This window comes from Vipera berus, assembly GCF_964194415.1.
Source record: "Vipera berus genome assembly, chromosome: 1".
NCBI lineage: Eukaryota > Metazoa > Chordata > Lepidosauria > Squamata > Viperidae > Vipera > Vipera berus.
In genome coordinates this window covers 254,628,218-254,651,076 of record NC_138202.1, presented here as the reverse complement: position 1 = coordinate 254,651,076, position 22,859 = coordinate 254,628,218, and positions in this window count along the sequence as shown.

Sequence of the window (22,859 nt, the reverse complement as noted above, 5' to 3'; positions counted from 1 at the left end):
TATTGGCTTATTCTTTTTCCATAATTCCATGTTACTTGGAAACATTATGCTTATGATTTGGATATATCATAGTAGTATAAATGAATGGGCACTAATATGAAGTTCATTTGTGTTATTGGGACTCGCCAACAATCCTGACATACCAGTATGAGTTACTGTGGCTAGTGCTGCTGGCTTCATCTTTGGCTCTGAAATGCTGATAAACATTCATATACCATATACTTTGTTATAACATCCCTAGCATCTATTAAAGAAGCTATCTATCAACGTTAAATTGAATAAAGTGAGCTATGATTAGTCTGTTCAGGCTTGGGCTTCACAAATCTATGTTGACTTCTGATAATTGCAGTAACACATTGTTTTCAGGATACTTGAAGATTTTGCTTTAACATAAACATAAACATAAACAGATCAGAGTGACTGGTCAGTAGTTTGCTTCTTTTTCCACCTTTTTGTAGATACGGTCAACATTTGCCCTCCTCCAGTCATTTGGCACCTTAATAGTTCTCCAGTATTTCTCATATATAATGCAAGGTTTGGTCAGACCACCAGCAAGTTCCTTCAATATCCTATGTGCAATTCATTTAGTCCTTCAAAGTTATCAGGGTAATAATTGGATAAAATCCACCAGTAGCCATTGACAACCTTCTTTTCTATATTGTGTCTAATCTTCTTTGGAAAGCCAAATTCTACTACAGCTTGTAATAGCAAATTCTATAGTTTACCGGTAACCAGGTGCTGCTTTTTGCTTGCTTGTTGTGATTGTTTAAAAGAACAAGTACTTTTTATCTGTCTCAAGTCTCCCTCCACAGTAACAGTGAAGATTCTGGGTTTCTTAGATTCTTAGATTATGATCATAATTTTCTCTGCACTATGAATCATTATGTACACTTCCATCATCATCTATTTGCTTCTTGTTTCCTAAACTAAAAAGAGTTGCATGCTTCTACTGAATGCAATGGCTGGAAATTTAGCACCAAGGACAGCTCAGCCACTGAGCCACTTGGTTGTTGACTGAAGGTTACTTCAGGCAAAGGAATTGCATTTTCTTTTTCTCCCAGGAGAAAGGGGGAAATTAAATATGTGCTTTTATCACACTTTCATTTCAGTCAATAAAACATGGAAACTTCTGTATTGTTTTAAAGATTTTTGAACTTGGTTTAACATGAGACACAAGGAGATAAAATCTAAAAACTGTTAGAAAGTAGCATATCAATTGATCCATTTTCAATTCTTTTAATGCTCTTTCAACAATTTTCAATTCTTTTAATTGCAACTCTCCAGAATGACAGGCTAATAATGATGATGATGATGATGATGATGATGATGATGATGATGATGATGATGTTGGAAGGTACCTGGGAGGTCATCTAGTACAACACCTGCTCAGGCAGGAAACCCTATACCAGACATGTCAAACTCGCGACGTCACATGACATCGCGCAAGGTATCGGAGCTTTTTCTCCATTGCTGGCAATGGGGTGGGTGTGGTTTCCTGATGACGCGACTGGCCTGCGGGTTGGCAGTTTGACACCCTTGTCATATACCATTTCAGACAAATGGCTCTCCAGTCTCTTCTTAAAAACTTCTAGTGTTGGAGCAGTCACAGCTTCTGGAGGCAGGTTGTTCCACTGGTTAGTTGTTCTAACTGTCAGGAAGGTTCTCCTTAGTTCTAGGTTGCTTCTCTCCTTGATTAGTTTCCATCCGTTGCTTCTTGTCCTGCCTTCGGGCACTTTGGAGAATAGCTTGACTCCCTCCTCTTTGTGGCAAACCCTTAGATATTGGAACACTGCTATCATGTCACCCCTCACCCTTCTCTTCATTAATTTTCCTTCAAAAGGCATGGCCTGCTTAACAAAATGTATTTATTTACTCTTATCTTTTCTTTCATTTTGCCATTACAAAGAAATATGTTGCCTAGAAATTCCCAATACCAACATAGTTTTACTCTTGCATCTGTTCAGGCTGGTGTTAGGAAAACATCAGAAAAGATTTACTAGTTGAGCCCTGGTGAATTTTATTTAGATCAGCAGAATGTTCTGATTCTCAGTTGTTTAATGATAGCAATACAAGCCAAAAGACCTTTGCCCTCAGCCCAGATTGCTTGAGAATGACAACCCCAGACAGCATTTTTTGCATGATAAAATGTAAGAATTCAAGTTTTGATACTGGCCACCACTTCCTGACAAGAAACTTCTTATATCACATTGCCTAAATTATTTTTTTCACCTGCTAAAGTATAACCTCATATATGTTTACCCCTGCATTAGATCATTATTCTCTACATATTTCTATGTATGATTTTAAATCCTTGCTTATTTATTGGAAGTTTCAAAGAATCTGCAAATATGTGAGAGAATAGAAGTTGAAGGCCATGATAGTACCTGGAAATTGGATAGAATATGCTCTCCAGTGACAAAACTGCATTCAGTTTTGAGGTATTGATAAAGTTGTGGAAATCTACAGGAAAAAATGGACAAACCCTCAAAGACATACATTTACAAACATTGTAATATATTTGGATTCCTGGTTAATCTTTGCAACTGATCACACAACCAAAGAGGAAAGTTTTGTAGTTGTTCTGGAAATTACTTAGATTCCAATTTTAATTAATCTGTTAGGGAATATTATTTAATTATGAGACCTCCAACATACAATTTCTCTTTTTCTAAGTTGGCTGCATGGAAAGCATCTCCAAGAAGAAATTCATAATTTATATTAATGATTGTAACAGGACAAAGAGGAAAAGGCAGGTTTAGGGATACAGAATCAAGCTGCTAAGCGTTTTGCGTATCAGTTCTGTCACACTAAAATGTATCTGTTGAGAACTAGCAGAGATATTGAAGCACTCATGCAGTTTATAACTCATAAAAACCTGATCTATCGAGTTTGGCAACAGCTGAGCTTCCACAAAAATCATGAAGAGCAACCTGAGGCAGAATGCAACAGCAATGTTACTGAATCTTGAGATAATGGAGAGTTGCTACCAATTCTTCATTTCTGCTTAGATAGAATTTGATACATTCACCAAGGCACAAGCTACCAGAAATGGTGGACATTATCTATCTTGACAACTGTCTAATAGATGTTTTTTGTGTGTATGAGGAGCATGGCAAACCCCACTGTCAGAAAAGTAGGACTGTTGCTGTTGCTGTGCCATCAAATTGGTTTTGACTCTTAATGACCAAATATTTTTTCCCATGATGATCTGTCCCTAAGACAGTGAATTCATTGCTACTGTAATTGAGTCCACCAAACTTGCAGCTGGCTATCCTGTTCTCTTTCCTTCTACACTTCCCAGCATCAAAGTCTTTTCCAGAGAGCTTGTCATTGGCATCCTTCAGTCTCGAGAGACTATGGTATCGTGCTCTGGAAAGAGGTCCTAAAGCAGCATCTGGTGTGGCTAAAAAGGCCAATTCGAGAGTGGCAGCCCCTTCCACACTGAGGGCAGATGCAATCTGTCCTCTGTCCAGCCCCCAGATTTCGCTGGTTCCGGGACTTCCTCTTTGCCTCAGCCTGCCGCACAAGTGTCTCTTCGAATTGGAGAAGGCCATGCTGCGTCTTTAGCCTCCAAACTGAGCGATCAGAGGTCAAGGTTTCCCAGCTGTTAATGTCCATTCCCAAGGCCTTTAGATCCCTCTTGCAGATATCCTTATATCGCAACTCTGGTCTCCCTCTGGGGTGCTTTCTCTGCACTAGTTCTCCATACAGGAGATCTTTCGGAATCCGACCATCAGACATTCTCACGACATGCCCAAGCCAGCGTAGATGTCGCTGTTTCAATAGTGTAAACATTCTAGAAATTCCAGCACATTCCAGGACTGCGCTATTTGGAACTTTGTCATGCCAGATGATGCCAAGAATATGTCGGAGAGCAGCGCATATGAAAGGTGTTTAACTTTCTCTCCTGCCGTGCGTAAAGCCAAGACTCACTGCAGTAGAAGAGTATGCTCAGGACACAGGCTCTATAGACCTGGATCTTTGTATGTTCTGCCAGCTTCTTATTAAGCCATACTCTCTTTGTAAGTCTGGAAAATATGGTGGCCGCTTTACCAATACATTTATTCAGCTCAGTATCTAAAGAGAGAGTGTCGGAGATGGTTGAGCCAAGGTACACGAAGTCATGGATGACCTCCAGTTCTTGTGCAGAGATTGTAATACAGGGAGGTGAATCCACGTCCTGACCCATGACTTGTGTTTTTTTCAGGCTGATTGTTAGTCCAAAGTCTTGGCAGGCCTTGCTAAAACAGTCCATCAGTTGTTGAAGGTCTTTGGCAGAGTGAGCAGTAATGGCAGCATCGTCAGCGAAGAGGAAATCCCGTAGGCATTTCAGCTGGACTTTAGACTTTGTTCTCAATCTAGAGAGATTAAAGAGTTTTCCGTCTGATCTGGTCCAGAGATAAATATCCTCTGTTGCAGTTCTAAAAGCGTTTTTCAGCATGACAGCAAAAAAGATCCCAAATAAAGTTGGTGCGAGGACGCAGCCCTGCTTCACTCCACTTCGAATGTCAAAAGAATCTGATGTTAAGCCATTAAAAACTACAGTGCCCTTCATTTCCTCATGAAAGGACCTGATGATGTTGAGGAGCTGAGGTGGACATCCAATCTTGGGGAGAATTTTATAAAGGCCATCCCTACTAATCAAGTCAAAAGCCTTTGTAAGATCTACAGCTACAAAAAGTGGCTGTCTTTGTTCCCTGCATTTCTCCTGCAACTGTCAAAGGCAAAATACCATGTCAGTAGTGGACCTGTTGGCTCGGAATCCACACTGTGATTCTGGGTAGACTCTCTCTGCAAGTGGCTGGAGCCTCTTCAGTACGACATGGGCAAGCAGCTTCCCTACAACACTGAGAAGAGAGATGCCACGGTAGTTGTTACAGTCATCCCTGTTGCCTTTGTTCTTATACAGTGTGACAATATTTGCATCCTTCATGTCCTGTGGTACTCCACCTTCCCTCTAACAAAGACAGAATATTTCATGCAGTTCGGTGGGGATGTTCTCTTTGCAGCACTTCAGAATTTCAGCAGGGATGTTATCTTTCCTGGGTGCCTTGCCGGAGGCAAGTGAATCCAGGGCTGCATTCAGTTCTTCTAAAGTTGGTTCACTGTCAAGCTCCTCCAAGACAGTCAGGCACTCAATATTATTTAATGCTTCTTCAGTTACCCCATTTTCTCTGGAATATAACTCAGAGTAATGCTGCACCCAGCATGCCATCTGCTGTGCTCGGTCGTGGATAACCTCACCTTTAGCAGATTTCAGAGGGGCAAATTTCTTCTGTGTTGGACCTAAGACCTGCTTGATGCCACCATATATCCCATTGTTGTTGCCTGTGTCAGCTGCTATCTGGATCTGAGAGCAAAGCTGCAGCCAATAGTCATTAGCACATTTATTTATTTATTTATTTACGGTAATTAAATTTTTATACCGCCCTATTCCCGAAGGACTCAGGGCGGTTTACAGGGCAACATAAAATATGATATAAAAATAGTATAAATTAAAAATAGATTAAATTACATAAGCCCAACAATTAAAACAATATTAAAAGCTAAAACCCCTTCAGTCCAGGCCTGATAGATCAAAAAACCAAGTTTTCAGATCCCGGCGAAATGTACGCAGATCGGGGGCGGTCTGAAGTTCCACCGGTAAATCATTCCAAAGGGCAGGCGCGCCCACAGAGAATGCCCTCCCCCTGGGGATCACCCGCCGGCACTCCTTAACCGTCGGCACCCTGAGAAGGCCCTCCCTGTGGGAGCGCACAGGACGATGGGAAGTTGATGCCGGCAGCAGGTGTTCCCTTAGATAATCCGGACCCAAGCCATTCAGAGCTTTATAGGTCATTACCAGCACCTTGAATCTCACCCGGAGGGCAACCGGAAGCCAATGCAGCTCACGGAGAAGAGGTGTTACACGGGAGTATCGGGAAACTCCCATAACAACTCACGCAGCTGCATTCTGCACCAGTTGAAGCCTCCGTGTGGTCCTCAAGGGCAGCCCCATGTAGAGAGCATTGCAGTAGTCTAGCCGGGAGGTCACGAGCGCATGGGTGACTGTGCGTAGGGCATCTCGGTCCAGATAGGGCTGCAACTGGCACACCAGACGAAGCTGGGCAAAAGCCCCCCTGGTCATGGCTCCTATATGGTCTTCAAAATTGAGCCGTGAATCCAAGAGGACGCCCAAGTTGCGAGCCCTATCGATGGGGGGTAACACCTCACCCCCCATCATTAGTGGTGGAACAACCTGGTTAACCCGAGATGCCGGTATGCACAGCCACTCAGTCTTGGCAGGATTGAGACGAAGCCTGTTTCTCCCCATCCAAACCCGGACCGCCTCCAGGCAACGGGACATCACGTCGAGTGCATCACTGGGTTGGTTCGGGGTGGAAAGAAAAAGTTGGGTATCATCAGTGTACTGATGATACCCCACCCCGAAACCACGAATGAGCTCGCCCAGCGGTTTCATATAGATGTTGAACAGGAGGGGAGAGAGGACCGACCCCTGAGGGACTCCGCAAACGAGAGATCTCGGGGCGGACCTCTGCCCTCCCGTCAACACCGACTGCGAGCGGCCCAGGAGGTAGGAGGAGAACCACCGCAAGACAGTGCCTCCCACTCCCAACCCCATGAGACGCCGCAGTAGGATACCATGGTCGATGGTATCGAAAGCCGCTGAGAGATCTAAAAGGACTAGGACAGAGGAACATCCCCTGTCCCGAGCCCGCCAGAGATCATTCACCAGTGCGACCAATGCCGTCTCCGTGCTGTACCCGGGCCTGAAACCTGATTGGTACAGGTCAAGATACTCAGTTTCCTCCAGGAACAGAGGAAGCTGATGCGCCACCACACTCTCAACAACCTTCACCAAAAAGCGGAGGTTGGAGACCGGACGGTAGTTATTTAAAACAGCCGGGTCCAGGGCAGGCTTCTTGAGGAGGGGTCTCACCACCGCCTCCTTCAAGGCGGCAGGGAAGATACCCTCCTTCAAGGAAGCAGATATTACTGCCTGGAACCAGCCTCGTGTCTCCTCCCGAGCCGCATAGACCAGCCAGGAGGGGCACGGGTCCAGTAAACAAGTGGTGGAGCTCAGCCTTCTCATGATCCTGTCCATGTCATCAGGGGAAACAGGATCGAACTCAGTCCAGATAACATGCTCAAGACCGCTTGATTCCTCCATGCCTGACTCTGCCCAGTCAGAGTCCAAACCGGTCCGGATCTGAGAGATTTTGTCCACCAGATGATGACTAAACTCTTCAGCCCATCCCTGTAAGGGATCCTCCCTCATCTCCCGATTAAGGAGAGAGCGAGTCACCCTAAACAGGGCGGCTGGGCGATTATCTGCGGACACGATGAGGGCAGCGAAGTAATTAGACTTCGCCGTCCTCATCGCAGCGAGATAAGACCTTGTAAAGGCTCTTAGTCGCAATCGGTCAGATTCAGATCGGGTGGATCTCCAACCGCTCTCTAGACCCCATCTCCGACGCTTCATCTCCCGGAGCTCCACAGAAAACCATGGGGCCCAACGGGATCTGTGCCGGGTCTGGGGTCGCAAGGGTACAACACGGTCGAGTGCCTCGGTGGCCGCCCTTTCCCAGGCATCCACCAAGGCATCGACCGGGCTGTGAGTGAGGGAGCTAGGTAAAGACCCAAGCACCATCTGGAACCGTTCTGGGTCCATTAGGCGCCTGGGACGGAACCACCTGGTCTCCTGGCGGTCTGTTTGACTTTGCTACGAGCAGCCCACAGAACCTGTAGATTGTGCTCACTGGAACAGGCTTTATATGCAATTAGAGCTCTCCTTTTTTTCTCGATGGCTGGCGTCAGCTCCTCTGAATGGGCTTCAAACCAATCTGCTGTCTTTCTGATCTCTTTACCAAATACTGACAAGGCAGTGTTATAAACAGCATTTTTGAAATATTCCCATTGTTCAGGTGCATTTGCTTCAGCCAAGCCTGGGAGAGTTTCCTTGAGTGGTTGTGCAAATTCCTCCACTTTGCCCTGATTGCGGGTCTTGCTGATGTCGATTCGTGGTCTTCCTTCATTCTTCAAGTGATGCAATCTCTTTGTTTTCAGTTTTACTGCACACCAAGGAGTGGTCTGTATCGCAATCAGCACCCTGGTAGCTGTGTGTGATTGTAATACTGGAAGGTTGGAGTGCCTGGTAAGAATCAAGTCAAGCTGGTGCCAATGGTTCGATCTTGGATGTCTCCAAGAGACTCTGTGTTGAGGCTTTGTTTTAAAGAATGTATTGCTAACACAAAAACTGTAGTAGCAGCAAAACTCCAGCAGGCGTTGGCTATTTTCGTTCATCTTCCCGATGCTGAACTGACCTAAACAAGTGGACCAAGAATTATAATCAGCTCCAACTCTGGCATTAAAATCACCAAGGATAAACAGTGGTTCTTTCTCAGGGATTTTCTTGATAGTAGCAGCCAGATAGTCGTCGAATTTGTCTTTGGATTCTACTGAAGATGATAATGTCGGTGCATATACACTAATAAGAGTAACCAGCCCTGTTGATGAGTGGAGCTGCAGGGACAAAATTCTTTCACTTCCTGTAGCAGGTGGAGTAATGACTCCTGGCAGGGTGTTTCTGACTGCAAAGCCAACCCCGTATTCCCTAGTCTCATTCAATGGTTTTCCCTGCCAAAAGAATGAGAAATTTCTCTCCTTAACAGATCCCGAGTCTGACAGCCTTGTCTCTTGAAGGGCAACCATGTCCATCTGCAGTCTGCTCAGCTCCATGTCAATGACAGCTGTCTTATGTACATCATCTATTTCTTGCAAATTGTCAGAAAGGCCGGGGGTCATTGTCTGAACATTCCAAGTGCCCAACTTTAGGGCTAAAATTTTCTTATGTTTGTTGCACAGTGCAGTTATCGCTCTGCTTGTCAGCTTTGACCCTAAACCCCACGCACCCTGTGAGGTTAACAGACCGTGGCAGGGCAGCACCTTGCTGGCCGGGGGCTGCCCAGCTTAAGGCAGGTGGTAGCTGCCCAATGAGGTACAATGACCTCTCCCACCATTGAAAGTGGCCCCTGGCATCATGCTCTATGCCAATCAAGCAAAGACTTTTAACTGGTAACTGACACTTCCCATGTTGTTTCAATGCTGTATGTAAAGCTGGAGTATCCTCTCCAGAGCACGAGGCCTGGGTAGATTAATATGGAGGATAGACTGTTACCCAAGCAGCAGATCCCCCCTCTCCACATCGCTGAAATAGTCCAATGGAACGGTGAGGCTGATACGATTAGTTCCAGCTGCGTTGCAGGAGTTACCAGAACGTGATTGTACACAGTCACGAACTGCTTCCAGGACTCCGGCTCCAGATTTTACCTCGAGGTTGACTCCTGAAGCCTTTTCCAGTAGTAGATATAGCCACAAGGCAGTGGAGGTTTGAAATCAGAGTTTCCCTTCTCCTAGAAGATGGTTCTGTCATTTTATCCACCGTTAGGGCATAGAGCCCTCTTCCACCTTCAAAACCATTGACCGTCTTCTACTGTAACCCTGGAGAGGGGCCCTTACGAGGTGCTACCAGCCAGGCCAGCTGGACCAAGGTTTTTTAGGGAGGTATTACTCCTCCAGAGAACTAAGCCTTTGCATAAGACTTGAATTATCTGAGTCATTATTATCTGTGTCTCAAGTGAGAACTTTATGTTAATTAGTTTGTGGTCCATTTGTTTGTTTTCATAGCTAGTCTTAAAAGTCTTTTCCAATACCAAAGTTCAATATTCTTCCCATCCTGCTTCTTCAAAATCCAATTTTCAAAGGGAATGCCATTGCTTGCACTATTCTGATCTTTCTGGTGCAGATACATCCCATTAGGACGAGCTAAGCTTTATCTGACTGACTGACTGCCAATTCCGCAACCCTTCCTAATATTAATACCAATCTAATCTAGTAGCAAGGATACTTATGAAGTTGAAGATGATGATAACATTATGCTTGTTATTTGATTTTTATAATAAAAATCAGTATAAAAATACTGAACTGACAAGATCCAGTAAATTGAATCTATGTCTAAAAATGCAAGGCATCAGTTGATTGAAACAATATTGCCCAAAAGTGAAGCTTGAAGCAGACTGAGGGATGATTTGAACGACTAGGGATGTAATAATATTAATAATAATAATAATAATAATAATAATAATAATAATAATAATAATAATAATAATAATAATAAGAAGAAGAAGAAGAAGAAGAAGAAGAAGAAGAAGAAGAAGAAGAAGAAGAAGAAGAAGAAGAAGAAGAAGAAGAAGAAGAAGAAGAAGAAGAAGAAGAAGAAGAAGAAGTTGGAAGGGACCTTGGAGGTCATCTAGTCCAACTCCCTGCTCAGGCAGGAAACCCTATACCATTTCAGGCAAATGGCTGTCCAGTCTCTTCTTAAAAACTTCCAGTGTTGGAGCATTCAACACTTCTGGAGGCAGGTTGTTCCACTGGTTAGTTGTTCTAACTGTCAGGAAGTTTCTCCTTAGTTCCAGGTTGCTTCTCTCCTTGACTAGTTTCCATCCGTTGCTTCTTGTCCTGCTTTCAGGTGCTTTGGAGAATAGCTTGACTCCCTCTTCTTTGTGGCAGCCCCTGAGATATTGGAACACTGCTATCATGTCACCCCTAGTCCTTCTCTTCATTAAACTACACATACCCAATTCCAGCAGCCGATCCTTATACAGTATGTTTTAGCCTCCAGACCTCTAATCATCTTTGTTGCTCTTCTCTGTACCCTTTCTAGAGTCTTCATAATTTTTAAATTGAGTTATCATTATTAAGCTAGGTAAAAATGAAGTAATATTGTTTGGCAATCTGTTTTCTCTGAACAATGCATTTATGATTCCAAATGTCATTGCATGCAGCCCGGTTTTGACTGCCTTTTATTCACTAATATGCCTTGGAACATCTCTTTGGAGAAACGAATTGAAAATAAACAGAGTAATAGCTATCTTCTGAGGTTTCTTTCACTGCATTTGAAATGAATGCAGATGGGCAATTTTTAAATATTGGAGATGAATAGAATAGTTGAGATAAGCCATGTTGGTATAGGAGTGGGACAAAGGACCTTAGCTGTTAGTTGCTGAATTTAGAAGCACACTGATAGCACTTATTTTATTTCATGATGATGTTTCCTGCTTCTGTTAAGAGATCTGGGAACAGAGTGCAGTTAATACAAATATCTAAGCATCCCCTGAGTCTGTGATATTGTGGTAGCCAGCCAAACTTCCCCAGTAGCTTCTATTTTCCCCCCAAAACAAAACATGTCAAAAATTGTAAGTGCAGAAGAAGCAAGCCTGACTTTTCCCCACACACATATGGAAAGTAATTTCATCAGTAATAGTTGCCCAGGCTGGTATAGCATCAAATATTTCTTACAGGGCCATTGTGATAACTGGCTTTAGGTAACATTAGTTGGGGTTGAGTGGGGGAGGAGGAGTTGTAGTGAGTGGAAGGAGCCAAAAAACCTGTGTGAATGAACTAAATTTCAGTCATTTCTGGATTCAGGCAATAGTATAATGCACAGGATAGATGCACATAAATGTGTTTCTTGCCTTGTGACTGACAGGATTTATGATCAGAATTGCAATGTCCCGAGAGCAGCATGAGTTCTGTAGGCAGCCTGTAAAACCTTTGGAGCTGGCTACAAATGCCAAGATGGGCAACTGGCCACTTTCAGTGGATTTCAGAAACTTCTGCTTTGATTGATGTATATATTTGCAGCAGAATGAGAGGCAGGATTTCTATTCTGTTTATCTGAAAAGATCTCTAGGCTTTTCACCAAATAGGCCCCAGGTTGTGCGAGTTGGAAAGAAAGTTTCCAATTCCATCTCCTTGAGCACAGGTTCTCCATAGGGCTGTGTCCTGAATCCGCTAATGTTCACCTTGATGACCCATGACTGCTATGCCAAATCTGCTGCAAATCATATTGCGAAGTATGCAGATGATGTGGCAGTGGTGGGTCTTTATCCAGGATGACAGTGAAGATGCTTATAGGGAAGAGGTGAAGGCTCTGGTGGACTGGTGCAATAAAAGTAACCTGTTTCTAAATGTTGGTAAAACAAAGGAGATCATTGTAGATTTCAGAAAGAGCCAGCATAGTCATACTCGACTCAGTATCAAGGATGAAGTTGTAGACGTGGTCAACAATTTTAAGAATCTGGGAGTGCAGATAACTAACAATCTGAACTGGTCTCTCCACACGTCATCCTTAGTAAAGCATGCAAACCGGCATTTGCACTTCCTGTGTCAGATGAGGAGAGCACATCTTTCTCCTTCCATCCTAGCCACTTTTTACAGAGGCATGACTGAAAGCATTTTAACAAACTGCATCACTGTCTGGTTTGGTGGCAGCAGTGCCTCAGATAGAAAGTCCCTACAGAGAATCGTAAGGACAGCCGAGAAGATCATAGGAAGTTCACTGCCTGGTATTCAGGATGCTGCTTTATAAGCGCTATCTGCTTAGAGCCCAAAGACCCCACACACCCACTTACATATTTGTAGCAGAACTACCCGATTCTGTGATAGCTTTGTTCCCTATGCCATCCATGTGGTAAAGTCACAAGATTCGTGTTTCTCGCCATGCACAGGTATACATAACCCGAACTAGACTGTTGTTTCTCTGTGTCATATAATATACGGGGGTATATGCATAATTCTGTATATATTTATTTTTGTCATATTTATGTAGTGTATATAGGAAGTGGTGATCCTTTGAGAGCTGTATGCAACGAAATTTCACTTTAATGTGTGCCGATTAGTGTACATTCAAAGTGACAATAAAGTTCTTATTCTATTCTATTCTATTCTATTCTATTCTATTCTATTCTATTCTATTCTATTCTATTCTATTCTATTCTATTCTATTCTATTCTATTCTATTCTATTCTATTCTATTCTATTCTATTCTATTATTCTATTCTATTCTATATAATTTATCTTTAAAACAAGAGATGCACTGAATTTCTTCTAATGGAGTATTTTTGTTTGTGTTTGGTCTTCTTTTGCTTTTATAGGCAGGGTCAAGTTAAAAATCAGGATAGCCTTCTGTTTCCACAAATATAGTAGCCATTACCTCCTGCTATTTTTTCATCTCCTCCAAAACAAGAAAAGCTCAGCCTGTAACAGCACCTCTCTCTTTGCTTTTACTTTTACAGCTTCTCGACTCAATCACTTACTAGAGAAGTTCTCAGCCCTCCTTTCTCATTAGTATCTCTTGAAGTAGAAAAAGCACAATTGGTGCCAAAGGACTCTCTGTTTCTACAGATCCCAGAAATAACTACAAGGCCACTTGTAACTGTTTGTTCAGTGGATGAAGTGATCTGTAGTAATGTTCCTGTCAGGAACGTGCCAAGAAATGGGCTTTATGTCAAAGAGTAACCACAAGTTCTTGAATATAAATGTCTCTGTCTCTCTCATCCCCTCCTTCCCTCCCTCTCTTTCTCCCTCTCCCTTGCTTTCTCTCCCTCTCCCTCTCCCCCCCTCTCTGTCACACACACACACACACACACACACACACAGACAGACACACACAAATCCGTATTTGTAATACCTTTTTTGACTTTGATTTTGAGCTAATATAGCCAAAAGCTTCCTAAGGTACAGTGGTTAAATCATCAGGCTAGAAACTGTCAAAAACTGACTCTAAGCCCCACCCCTCAATTCTATCAAGATTGAACGGTTCTGGATTATTTGGTGATTTTTCTTCTTTAATCTTAAATAGGATAGCACTTTCCTATTCAAGAGTAATGCACTATCTGGGGTGGGGTATCTTCTTAGTTTCACAGCTTCTGCTCAAAGAGTAGGTGGCAGATGTGTCCAAGAAGGTATTTCCATAGCTTCATCTTCTGTGCCAGTTGTACTTTTTCCTGGGAATAAGAAGCCCTTCAGACAGTCACTCATGCCCCAAGCTAAATAGTTACAATGCCCTCTACATGGAGTTGCCCTTGAAGACCTCTTGGAAGCTTCAATGGTCTAGAAGGACACAGGCATTAATGGGCATGCCTCAGTATGTCCACGTTGCATCTCTGCTTTGCAAGCTGCACCTAGTGCAATTATGCGTCCAAGTGTAATTCAAGGTGCTCATTATTACCTATAAAGCTCTACGTGACATGGGACCAGGTAATGTGAGGGGATACCCAATCTCCTATGTTTGAGCTGGCAGCATTGTCATACTCAGAATTACTTTGATTAAATAATGGCATTCATTGGGTCCCAGGAAACATAACTTCTCTGTTGTGGCACCTGCCTTCTGAAATGAGATCTCCTGAGACTGTGTGATTGGGAGAGAAGAGAAGATGGAACCACCAGCATTGGCTCTGTAGCACAAGAAAAAAGCATTATTCTCTTCATCAAAGGCATTTCACACAGCTTCTGTAGTTCCTCTGTGAAGAGAGACAGCTGCAGATGTCACCACTATTTTTTCATCTAAGCACAGACAGCATAATTGAAGCCACCAAAGTGTTAATTTTTACAAAAGGAAGCAAAATCTCAGTTCCTAACTTGTCCTAGGAAATATTTTAAGTATCTTTCATTTTTTAAAAAAAATAATGTTTATCAAAAGTTTTAACAACAGTAGTAAAAAGAAAATGCAATTAAACTCCGAAAGAAGGTTAAAGTAAAGAAAAAAGAGTAGTAGGTATACAGAAAAAAAAGAAAAGAAAAAGGAATGCAAAGAAGTACTTTCTGATCTTCAACACAAGTAGAAACCTAATAATTTATCACCCCCCATAACATTAAATGCAAATCTCTTGATAACCCATTCCTTAAAAGGTAAAGGTAAAGGTTCCCCCGCACATGCGTGCTAGTCGTTTCTGACTCTAGGGGCCGGTGCTCATCTCCGTTTCAAAGCCGAAGAGCCAGCGCTTGTCCGAGGACGTCTCCGTGGTCATGTGGCCGGCATGACTAGACGCCAAAGGCGCACGGAGCGCTGTTACCTTCCCACCGTAGTGGTCCCTATTTTTCTACTTGCATTTTTACATGCTTTCGAACTGCTAGGTTGGCAGAAGCTGGGACGAGTAACAGGTGCTCACTCTGTTACACGGCACTCGGGATTCGACCCGCCAAACTGCCGACCTTCCCATTCCTTACCCACATGCAAATCCATAAATCATTAACCTTAAATGCTAATGTCAGCAAAAGATTTTAAAAATCTCTAATATCCTTAGAAATAGATAATTTCTGAAAGTGATTAGAAAGGAAGTGAGAAAGCTCAGTGTCCTTTAAAAGGCTCCACTACGGTTAAGATCATGATGGTTTCCTTTGTCTCCCAGCACTCAAATCTGTGGAAAACTGATGTCCTATAATCTCACTAGGTGCAGCATCCAGAGTACAAGTGGATAATCTCCCATTCTCTTCTTATCCAGAGAGATTCTGTGGGACTGTCCTTCAGCCTTAGCTGCAGAGGTTGTCTCCACTCATTCAGAAACATCTTAATTTACCATTACTCACCCAGAGGAACACAGTGAAAAATTCTCAATATTTTTTCAGAATGATTTTTATCTCTGCAGGAACAAAAAAGGAAACTGTGCTCCAATGAATAAGCAGTTTTTGATATTCTGTCATTGCTTTTTTTAACATACATTTGCATTTTCAGACACCTACAGGGACTTCAGCATAAAGCAACAAATGAACCATGCAATTCCAGTGCTTTAGGTTGCAAAAAAGGTGACCTTTTAAATTTCTCATTTCTCCTGTACCTTTAATCTTCTATCTTAGAATGTTTCTTGCACTCATTTAAAAAAAAAATCAGTAGTGATTTTGCTGAATTGATTGTGTGTGATTATTATTTTTCTATGGATGGGAAAACTGCAAGGCACATCCCACGCAGAGCTGAAGTTATGTACAATTTCTTGTGATGTTTAATGATTTTCCATGCAGGAAAAAAAAAGGTTTCTGTTGGAACGTACCAGAACCCATAAAAAGAACATTTGAAATAGTTAGCTTGGTTTTCTCAAAAGGCTTTTCTTGATGTCCTGTCAAAGTAGGAAGTAGAAAAACCAGATTTGAACTTGGAAACTTCTGACACTGTGCTACTTCACATGTGAGGGATTCCTCCAGAAAAAAATTATCTTATTTTATCTAAACTGTTACCAAGCAACATGTTTTTCCCACAGTTGGAGTCCTATGGTATAGCACTTGGGATGGGCAACAATCATTAAAAATGAATTAGCTCTCCTTCATGGTTAGGTTCTAATGATACTCCTGAGCTTTTGGAGTTCAGGGGAAAAATATCTATCACAAGATCTTTCAATGTGGCCGTCTCTCTTGTTGCTTGGATACTGCACTGATTCACTTCCATAGATGTTTGAAAACACTGGCTGACAACCCAAAGATTGGTTCAATACTAAGGTGGAAAATTTCAAAAGCACTGCCAGCTCTGTACACATTAAGCAAAGTGCAAGAACAAAGATTTAAAAAGTAGCAGGAGGTGTCATTTAGACACTTTTCCAAGTGTGTGAGGGAAATGTTGCACTATTGCTTCTCAGAACAAGGTGACAAACTCGAAAAAGGACAGGAGGAGAGAGACGGTGAGAGTAAACACAGGTTGTGCAGGGCTTCAGAACAAAGGGAGTCTATTTCCTCTCTTGTTGTGCTTTTTGCAACATGTAAGATAATCTCAGTCAGCCATGTAAACAGCCCCATTCTTCCATGGAAAATTAGTGTGAACGCTGCCAGGCTGACTATGACCTTGAGTGGAAATTGAAATTAATGAACCCAAATGAGATGTTTCAGCCATGGGGAAATATGGATTCTACAATATGTTTCATGCCTTACAGAGAGGAGGGTGAACAAAAATGAATATGAAGGGACATCAGCTGATACAACACACTGGACTTCCACATTGTGCTCAATCATAATCACGGTTATTGATTAAGCCACAATTGATGGGTTAACACAACATATTACGCCACAAACTAGCTCACAAACCATAGCATTTGGTTGCACTAAGCCAAAAACAAACATTACATTAAGGCTGGCTTTTACTTTCTTTCCTATGATATTTTTTCTGCATGGAAATAATAGTTATTTCAAGTCTTTTCATCATTCAGAATCCAATACTTTATATTTGAAGTGACTGAAAGAAATTAAGGGAAGAAATTATTATTAGGAAATCCATGGAAGAAATTAATTCCTATCTTTTTCCTCCAACCTATCCCACAGAATGGGGGCATTGGGAATCATGGGTACTGAACACTGAGGGTAGAAAGAAGAGGATGGGAAAGTTTTTTGATGGACTTTCTTAGTAATAAAGATATTCCCCATGGATATCGGACTACACTGCTTTTCCAGACTATGTTGTTTTTCCAGAGTATGTCCCATGCCAAACAAACAAACTGCCAATATTGAATTGACAGTTTTACACAATCTGACATTTCTGTTCCAAGAGGAAGTTCCATTCCTAAATCCCTTTATTTCCCTAAAATTCATAATAAGAACTACATTGTGGCAATCACAATAGATATGTTAACTGAAATCTTACCAACTAGACTGTAGGCTGTCTCTGATTTTGAATTTATTTATTTATGTCATATTTATGTAGTGTATATCAGAGCTGGTGACCCTTTGAGAGCTGTATGCAATAAAATTTCATTTTAATGTATGCCAATTAGTGTACTTTCAAAGTGACAATAAAGTTATTATTCTATTCTATTCTATTCTATTCTATTCTATTCTATTCTATTCTATTCTATTCTATTCTATTCTATTTCTTCAGGTTTCATTCAATCTTAAGCATACTGAAAGCAGCTTTAAATCTATCTACTCTGACCCAAATTGGATTTTTTTTTAAATTTTAATCCCATTTATATCCCGCCCTTCTCCGAAGACTCAGGGCGGCTTACAATCTAAGCACAAATCAATGTGCTTAGCAATAGCCTTCATTCTATGTATATGCCTGCTTATTAGGGCTTTTGCCCCCCCCCAAGCGGCATTATTACAAAGTCAGCTTATTGCCCCCAACAATCTGGGTCCTCATTTTACCTACCTCAGAAGGATGGAAGGCTGAGTCAACCTTGAGCCTGGTGGGATGCGAACCTGCACTAATTGCAGGCAGCTGGTGTTAAGGAGGCATTAGCCCACTGCTCCACCAAGTGTAATAGTCTTCAGTGGCTTAAAAATACCCAAAGTCACTCTCAGCCTGACAGTTTGAATGTTATCCTGCAAGACATTATCTTCTCTACTGGAAAGGGGGAAACTGAGGCTGAGGGAGAGAAAATGGGTTATGTTTAATGGAATGAATGTATAGCTGAGGCCAGATTCTAATCTAGGGCTTTTCAGCTCTATCTCAATCCCTATCATTCTCTTGGACATACTGTATCTGTGGAGTAATGTCACATACAGGAAAATATTACTGTAACAACAGATATTGGAGAGTGTGATTGTGCTGGTATTCAACTGCACAGTTTGTTTAAGGCTGGCCATCACTTGAAACAAGAATATTGGGAAGACATTGATTGATCAAGCGTTTTCTTGTGTAAGTTTTATAAATATAAAGATTTTTTTCTATTATCAATAAATCCATTAGATGATAGATAGATAGATAGATAGATAGATAGATAGATAGATAGATAGATAGATAGCAAATAATAATTGTCGCAGTTGTGACTGCCGTCTGTGGACGGCCCGGGTTTGGGCTGATACAGGCAAAAAGATTTGGCCCGTATTTGGGCCAACAAGGTGTTCAAAATACTCAAGACATATCTCCCCTGTCTCTTCCCTCCCTGATGCAACTTACAAAGTGAGAAAGAGCCTGTGGCCTAGAGGTTAAAACAACTGCCTAATGTGCAGTCAACCCAGGTTCGAATCTCAGAAGGGTGTGGCTGACTGATGAGAACAAATAAATAGTTTGAAATAGCTATATCAGTCTCCCTTTAATTCTTTGTTAGCAATCCAAAAAATTTACGCAGATAGATAGATAGATAGATAGATAGATAGATAGATAGATAGATATAGAAATACTGTAGATACTATTGAATCCATAGATGGAAACATATACATTAGAAGTTTAGACATATAACCCCAAAAAATAACTGAAAACCAGATACCATTTCCTTTTTCAAAGTAATAAACTTTTGCCTCTCTCAACCCGATAAGTGTATCTGCAGAGGACAAGTGGATCCTTTAGGATGTACATTAAGAGCCTACTATATGTTGTTTAGTTTTGCAGACCTAAAAGACAGATGTTAGCAGCAGCAACAAGAATAACAAGAAGCTCCAATAGAATTGAAATAGAATGCAAATACATTTTTTTTTAAAAAAAATCAGATTTAGCCAAGCATCTTCTCATTACTATTCTAACTGTCTTTGAACTGTTGATTTTGGATCATTTTCAAGTGAATAATTTACTGTGGCTATTAATCTTTAATAAATTCACATTATGCCCTGTGTCTTCAACCTGCATTTGTACAAGTATTTTCAACAGAGACTTCTACAGTATTTGCTGCTGGCTAAATGAGCACCTGCTGTCAGTATTTTGGCTGCCTGCATTTCTAGGAAATAGTTACTGAACTTCCCATCAGCTTCTGTTGCAGTAGGATACCAGCTTAGCCAAGAAACTAATCTATTCTAATTATTAATTAACTATTAATTAATCTAAACACATCAACATTTCACTCTCTTGCAGCCTATAATGGAACATACTTATAAATTACTAATACCCTTGCCCCTGACAAGGTTAATGCTGAAAGCTGCTTTATGGTATACTAATTTCTTTTCTCTTCTTTTGCATTTGATTTGAAAGTGCTCACTGCATGATACAAGCAGATTACTTTTACCAAAACATGGCATATTTTAATCATGAGCCATACATACTCAACATTCATTTGTGTCGGTGTCTTACAATCTGGGTATCCAACACCAGAGATGTGGGTCCCTCCCAATGTAATTTATAATTAGAAGGGGTAAATATGAAAAAAAATAATAGACATATCAACCCAATTAATTCAACAGCAATTAATTCTGAATTTACTATAAACAAATTGGGCTGTGACATCACCAGTCTGCCACTCAAAAGCCAACCATAGTCTTCAAACAATACAAAAAAGTAGAAAATCAACAATCTGTATTCTGGTTTCGTGGAATTTTGCAAGAGAAGGCAGCTTGACTCAGTTGCTTAAAAAAAGCATGCACCAAATAAGAGTAAGGTTGTGTGATGCTTATTTATCCTAATGGGAGAAAGTGCTGTGCAGCAAAGCAGATTTTCAGTTTCTCTGCTGTAAAAGATCCGTTCCTGATGGGTGTTTAGGGAAGGGATTGCAGCTCGCCTGTGGAGCACAGGAATACTTTGCAGGCAGATGGGCTTAGAGGAAGTTCTTAGCATCTTCCATTATCCTTTTCTTCACTATCAGATGTTATCAAAGGTTTCTGCTTCAGAAGGGGCAATCAGTAGAGCTCAAGATACAAATTGTTTGGGCTCTAGAGCCTGCCCAGAATAGATGAGGCTAAAAACATTGCCTCTTCTCTCACCCCTCCCTATCCCCAATTTTTTTTTTGGAAGTTGAATGCCTGCAACGTATTGAGTGTCAGAAATTGCTCATTTCTTTTATTGGCAATACTGGGCTAAATGTATAAATTGGCTGTCCTGATCAAAAATAATTTCCTCTGTGACTAAAACATTGCCCAATAATAAGCTGCCATTGCCCTTGATCTAAAAGTTCCAGAGCTAACTTGGTCACTACAATTACAGCTGCGAAGATCACTGGGGTGAAAAATATGGAGGCCAGGCTTTCACCAGTCACAGAACACCCATATTCATCCTCAGCAGCTTGAACCCTTATGTTGAGGCAAAGGGCTGGAAGTTCATAGGATGGAACATAAAGGCAGGAATCTTGATGTTGCTACTCCCCCCCCCCGCCCAACCAGGAGTTTTCTGGGAGTAAGCACACCATGTGGTCCTCCCTCCCTCCTGTAGCATTTCTACCATAAATTCCATATTTCCAAGGGAAAGGAATGTTGTGGCCCAGCATCCTCTCTTTAACACTGGTTTTGAGACAGATGAAGAACTTACATTCCTGAGACTTACTTGGCAGTAAATTGGGGGTGATGATGACGATGGAAACTGACTATTGTAGTTTCCACTGCTGACCCATTTTAAGGTCTGAGACCCAAGAAAGCAAGTGCCCTCTTTTTATAAGGTGAATGGAAACAAAATGAGAACAGTGCTATATTTTAAAAATCAGATGGATTAAGCATAGGAAAGGGAAAAGTTCCTGTTAATTTTTGGTGGCCAAATGCCCCAAACAATTACAAGTGGGTGAAATAAGGACTAGATTGCTGACACACAAAAAATCACCACCAGTGACTTAATCATTAATCTTCCATAACATGCTACACGGATCCTGGGCACAGATCCACCATGTGCAGAAGGACCCAAAGTTTACGATGGACCAAAGTATACAAGAACTGAGTTTGCTTTTCATAAGTTCAGCAAACCTCATTGGAAAAGTTGAGAGGCGATTACCAGACTCAATGAAACAGACACAGCTCCTGAAAAATAAGGCATCAAACATGACACTGCATTCCAGTTATGGATTTCTGATACTCTGTGATTCAAGGATTACTAGATAAATTCTTCTTGTAGCAGATTTCCTAGAAAAGGACTTAGTGATCCACCAAGTCTGCCCTCTGAGCTTTTTTTTCTTATGTTTTCTTTTTAGTTTATTTATTATTTTTAATTATTACTTATGTTTTAATTTTTTCTTAGACATATGTTTATCCAAGGATGCTTAAAATTAGTTATTGATGATTGACCCACTACTGCTGCTGGAAGTTGGTTCCAGGTTTCCACTACTCCTTTCTGTAAAGCAGACATGTCAAACACAAGGCCCGGGGGCCGGATCTGGCCCACGAAGTGGTTTCCTGTGGCCCGTGAAGCCATCCTGGAAACAGTGAGGGAATGGCCCCCACTGCCTTGGCCCTGGCCCAGAGACCCTCCTTCTGCCAGAGACCCTCAGATCTGTCCCACTCCTGCCCAGGTCCCCATAGGCACCCTTGATGCGAATGATGTATAGCTGGCCATGCTCACCCAGTAGGCCATACACACTCTAGCCACGCCCATCCAGTAGGCCACACCCACCCAGTAGGCCACACCCACCTGGCCCCGAGGGCAACCACACTGCTGATGCGGCCCTGAATGAAATTGAGTTTGACACCCCTGCTGTAAAGTAATATTTTCTATTTCTACTTTTCATCTGGAGGCTTAGAAGCAATTTATCTTTTCTCCTTTTGCTCTTTTCCTTCTGGATCCCAATTCAGCACCTTTATTTCCATCTTTCAGAGAAAGCAGCACAGCTCTTTATTACAGATCCAGGCAGCTTACTCTCTTGTTGATTTGTGTCCTGCAATCTCCTTTCCAAGCATTGCCTTATCCCCACAAGGTCAGTGCACCATAGGTTTTTATTCAACCTTCATAGTGATCTTCTGCCTTCCGACAATCTCTTTCTCAATTCTACCCCTGACTTAAAGATACATATTTATAAACAAAAAAGATAGGTTCAGGAAATTTGCTTTTGGCTTTGGTCAGGCACATCTTTCCTCCTTTTCCGCTCTTTCTTTTTTTTTTAATTGAAAAGTTTTACAATACATTTTTAAATACAAAAAACTCCCTCCTCCCCCTCCCCTCTCCCCAACCCTCCCCTCCCCTCCCCCTTCCCCGACTTCCCAGAGCTGAATACAGGGTATAATAATACAAACATAAACTAAAATATGCTAACAACAAAAATAACACATTACGTTCTATCGGACTTTAACTCTCCATAGTCATAATATTAATAAAGTAACAAATGACTAATCATACATCATAAAAATGCACTACTTATTCAAATGCTAAATGAAACTTTTTAGTCCCATATTTATTCTGAATATATTCAATCCATCTTCTC